Source organism: Durio zibethinus, chromosome 13 (assembly GCF_047325235.1).
Source record: "Durio zibethinus cultivar Kanyao isolate XHJ-2024 chromosome 13, ASM4732523v1, whole genome shotgun sequence".
NCBI lineage: Eukaryota > Viridiplantae > Streptophyta > Magnoliopsida > Malvales > Malvaceae > Durio > Durio zibethinus.
In genome coordinates, this window is record NC_143174.1 from 4,946,683 (window position 1) to 4,952,091 (window position 5,409).

The 5,409-nt window shown below is 28.1% G+C and overlaps 1 pseudogene across 1 annotated transcript; it reads left to right on the forward strand.

Moving 5' to 3' along the window:
* The first annotated feature begins 1,856 nt into the window (after nt 1–1,856).
* Nucleotides 1,857–4,685, forward strand: LOC111303924 (pentatricopeptide repeat-containing protein At1g62350-like; annotated as a pseudogene). The gene is made up of 3 exons (XR_016327089.1): nt 1,857–2,002; nt 3,046–3,372; nt 4,010–4,685. The product of XR_016327089.1 is annotated as a pentatricopeptide repeat-containing protein At1g62350-like (transcript).
* Nucleotides 4,686–5,409: the final 724 nt, after the last annotated feature.

Consider the following 5,409-nt stretch of genomic DNA (forward strand, 5'->3'; position numbering starts at 1 on the left):
GTGATTTGTCATATTTTATTTTAGAATATATATAAAAATAATATTTTATTATTAATTTAATTATATATATATATGAATTATATTAATAAAGTTATTATTTAATATTTTAATTTAATAGTTTAATATTTTAAACTCAATGAAACGTTCAAATAGCACTTTTTATGAGTTTTTTTTTTTTTTTTTTTACTTTTTTTAATTTTTTATTCTAGATTTTATTTTTTATTAAATAAATTTTGTGAGAATATGTGACTATCCACGTAAAACTCCCATTTATTTTTTATCTTTCGTCCTTTTTTTAATTAGGTAATTTTTACAAAAAAAAAAATGGTGAATATGGTTGGCAAAACAACAAATATTTTGACTTGCGATAATGCGCAGGCATCCACCTAGTGGTATTAAAAAATTGTCTAAGTTGTTTGAACCGGAGTGTTGAGTCCAAAATGAAATTTCAAAATGATCTCAAATTATTATTATTATTGTTTCTTTTTATTTTTAATTTTTTGTAATTAGCAGGGTAAATGTTTTTCATCAGTTTTATATAAATATTTTTTAGAGTTTAAAATATTGGATTAATATAATGAATAACCTGTAAATTATAATAAAACATTTAATTGTGGTGCTTGAATTTTAAAATTTTTTAATATAATACTAAATTATCTATGCATAAATTAGTGTGGTATTCAACACTAACGTAATTAACTTTAAATAATAAAACATGATGGACAAACAATTATTCATACACCACATTAGTTAAAAAATTTATAATTTAAATATTATAGTAAAAATTTTTAAAAATTAAATAATACATTGAATATTTCACTATATTTTAAGATCCTTTATAATATAATCTTAAAATATTTTAAGAAAATTTTAAAATGTAAAATTTTAAGTATAATTAAAATAATGTCACTATCGTAATTTTCTAAAACGTTTAAATAACAGTATTATATAGTCACTTGTAATAACTGCATTAACTCAAAACATATTTATCTATAGATTGATGCAATTAACTTAAAAAAAAGAAATAAACCACAAGGATTGAACAAGCTAAACCTAGATATATTAATCTTACCACAATTCCTTGTGGTAGTTTTGGAACAAGTGTTGGTCGCCATGGGAGTTAAACTGAAAAAGGCATACTAGAATTCATAGACCTTAGGCTCAATCTTTAGAAGTTCTAGAGTTTTTTTATTTTTAAAATTTTATTTTGTTTTTAGTTTTATCAAATTTTAAAGTAAATTGTTACTAATTTCTTTAGATAAATTAACCTTGAATCAATGTGGGTTGATTTGGCATGAGTGAGTGTATAATTTAGCGGTTTCAACATTAGATTTTGATCTTCTTTAAAAAATAATTTTATGAAAGTTATATTCACAAATGGAAATTATATTGTATTAAAATAATTTTTAATAAATATGAAAAATAAATATTCAAGTGTTTAATTGAATGAAAATAAATATTAAAAAAATTAATTGAATAAAAATAAATATTTAAAAATTTAATTGGTAATAATAAAATAATAAAAACTTATATAATTATTTTATTTTTGTTCAAATTATTTTATACTTAAACCAAAAAAATATATAAAAATCACAATAATTCTAGATAAATGAAAATTAGTAATAGTTTAAAATAATTTTTTTATTAAAATTGATAATTTATGTATTTATATTATATAAAATATTAAAAATTTATGTAATCGTATTACATTTTATATAAAAATTATATATCATAATTTATATTCATATAAAAATATAAAATATATATTTTTAATTTTATTAAATTTATTTATAATTTTTATTAAAATTTTAAATTGTATTATTTTTCTATTTTTTATTCGGATCACGGTGTTTGAAAGGTCTACTTTTCACACTTTTTCTGTTCTCTCGTCTCTCCAATTTTTTTCACTTCTCTCTGCAACCAAATAGACGTAATCATATTCTTTACAGTTCGGAGGCTGGAGCTGTGAGATTCACAAATGTTTTCTAATCTAACAAACCAGGTGAACTCTCCTTTGCTCTAAATTTTCGGATTCCATCCTTCTTCACTATTTTAACATGGATTTCAATCTCAATTTAAAGGCCTTGCTGGATGTTCTCTCCTTTACACTTCTCCATAGCTATATATATTAATACGCTAAATCTATATTAGGGTTTGATCTTTTGTGATTTTGGTAAATAATTGGAGATTTTTAGGGTTTTTTAGCGTCTGTTTGGTTGCTAAGAAAATGAAGATGAGAGGATAGGGAATATTTTTTAAACTGAGACAAAGTTAAAAAACTCCGTTCTTTATTCGCGCTCTGTATAAAATGTTAGAAACCTTTGTGAACTTCCTAGTGACAAAATAGTTGGCATATTTTATTTTGTATGCCATGTTTGTACTGCTTCATTGAGAACAATTTTAGTTAGTTTCTTACCTCTCCGTATACTAGTTTTGAAGTGAACTTCAAGCTTGTTGTGTTGATTTTGGTATAGTTGTACTACATTTAGTGAAAGCTTCTGACACCTTGAGTTAGTTTTTGAACCAAACAGGATGAAGGTAAAGGAAAGCTAAACTATGTCTTAATGTCACAAAAATAACAGGGAGGCTAAGGTGTTTAATGAGTTAATCTTTTCAAGCACTTCAAAAAGTCTTATTCATGCCTTTTAAAATATAATATTGACAATTGTTTCTTATAGTTACAGTGAAATTAAACATTTTTTTATACAAAAAATTTAACACTATTATTTTTTATTTCGTCTTTTTTTTTTTTTTACAGCCATGTTTAAAACTTGGTAACTTGAGAAAAAATCACAAATAACTTGGAGAGGATGGAGAGGACCCTCTTAAAGCTTAAAAAGAGCGTTGGGCTACTTATAATTTTAGAACGTGTATGTGTGTATATGGCCATTGAGGTAGTGCTTTTAAAACATGATTCTTATGATAGAGGTAGTGCTTTTCAGATACAATTTTGATTCATATGATTATGAGGTTATATATTGTGATTGACATGTTGACCCTTCAATAAAAGACTAATTTCTTGTAAAGCTTCTCCATTTTATGCAGTGTTTAACTTGCAGCTTTCTAGGCAAAATTTGTGCAACGATTCAGTTGCTTTTGCGTGATACTTTGACAGAAAATCAAAGGCTTTCTTTGGTTTGTTACTGCATTTCAGGTTCAGCCTCCTCCAGACTGAGCTTATCGATATGGAGGCGGAAGAAAGAAATGACAAAAGAAGGCTTGATTGCAGCCAAGGAGCTCAAGCGCTTCCAGTCCAACCCCATTCAACTGGATTACTTCATACTCTTCCACATCTCTCGCTTGCTTAAGTCTGATCTCATATCTGTTCTTGCTGAGCTCCAAAGACAAAACCAGGTTTTTCTTGCCATGAAGGTGCTATTTCTGTTTCTGTATAAATATCCCAAGGAGGAGTAAGCATAATAAAATAAATTATCAAAATTTTCTTGGTTTAGTTTGTGGGATAATGGGCAAATTTAGCTTAACAGAAAGTAATTGTGAACATGATGTTTCCCAGTTTTAGAGACAACTAAGCAAGGAAAGAAAATTACAAATCAAATACTGCTATGTACTTATGTTTCGTACTAGTTTTAAGTTTGGATATCTGATTTCATGGATTAAAGAAGAAGTGGATTATACTGATTTATTTTTATATACTCCTTTTCAGCAGGAAAGATAATGGAAGTGAATTCAATCTTTACTCTAAACTTGAACGTATTGCATATTTGAGTGTCTTTTGTCTGGGTTGTTAAGTTGACTTGTTTATCGATCTATTCTACTTGGTGTATGTTAAAGGGTATTTTGATTATGATTGTAATTACTGGACTACTGGTACATGTAATTTCATAAAAAAAATTGTGAATCTAGATTCTGATGCATGATAGTTATAAAATTTCTTATCAGTGGCAGTTGAATCTAGATTCTTATCAGTTACTCATCAGGAGGCTCAAATTAGATGCTTGTAAATTATTCTATTACATCCTTATTTCTAAGATATGATTTTTTTTTTCAGTTATATGATGTGGTGCTAAAGAAATATGGTGTCGGCCAGATATGTTCTTTTACAGGGATATGCTTATGATGCTTGCTAGAAAGAGAAAGGTAGATGAATCAAAGCAGGTTTGGGAAGACTTGAAAAGAGAGGAAGTTTTGTTTGACTAGCATACCTTTGGAGACCTTGTCAGAGCATACTTAGATAGAGGACTACCATTGGAGGCCATGGACATATACGATGAAATGAGGAGATCCCCTGATCCTCCTTTGTCTTTGCCTTTTCGAGTAATCCTGAAAGGGCTCCTTCCTTATCCAGAACTGAAAGAGAAGGTCAAAGTTGATTTCCTGGAGCTTTTCCCTGACATGATTGCATACGACCCACCTGAAGACTTGTTTGAAGGTCAAGAGTCAAGAAGGGAGAGTGAAATTGAGTACTGAGTAAAGTTTGCTGGTCGTTCACTAGGCTTTGCTTAAGAAGGGATGATGCCATGATGCTAGTCCTCGGATGTAAAAAGGGTTTGGGATCGATACAAGGTAAGAGAGAACCAATTGGCTACTACTTTTTCCTTTTGATGTTGTGATTTGTGAAGCTTTCTGAAAGCTTTTAGGCCTTTTCATCTGGGGGAATTATTCTCTCCCCCAAAGTTGACAACACAACAGTATGAATTTTTGAATGAATTGCTTTACAATCTGAATATTCCAGTAGCAATTGTCGCAATTAACTTTATGGTATGTGTCAATAAATGGGCGTTACAGTTGATATTCAAACTTGCTGCAAAATATTATCTTCCCTTAAATTGTTTATATTAGCTGGTTTCTCTAGGAGGTTATCATCTAAAAAATAGTTACACTCTTACTTTGTATGCACATTTATGATATTGTTAAATGCTGTCAAATTAGAATATATATTTATTTATTTATGTTTATGCATTTATATTTTTGTTTATGGAACGTGTTTTCGGCTATCTAATGTGGAGCTATGCAAAGGGCTTTCGTCCCATCCTATCATCGAGGTACACCTGGGGATGGGCTCGCTAGGCCTGCAGATTGACCTATCACGGCTCGTGACTACATCACAGATTGTGCCTACATTGCTTAACTATTTCACTCCCCGTACCACTATTATTTTTTTTTTAATTTAAGAAAAAAAAAAAAAGAGAAATGGGATAATTATAACCGCGCTCAACCTTGCCAATAACTCACTTCACACCTCTACACACTTCAAACACCTTAGCGTGCGTGTAAATGAAAATTTTAATTTTAAAATTTTGAAATGTTATTATTTTGAATTGCATTAATTTAAAATAATTATTATTTTAACAAAATTTTGAATATTGAAATGTGATGAAATAAAAAATAATTATAATAGAAAAATTAATGATATTAAAGATAAAAAATAAAATAGTAAAAATTTTTATT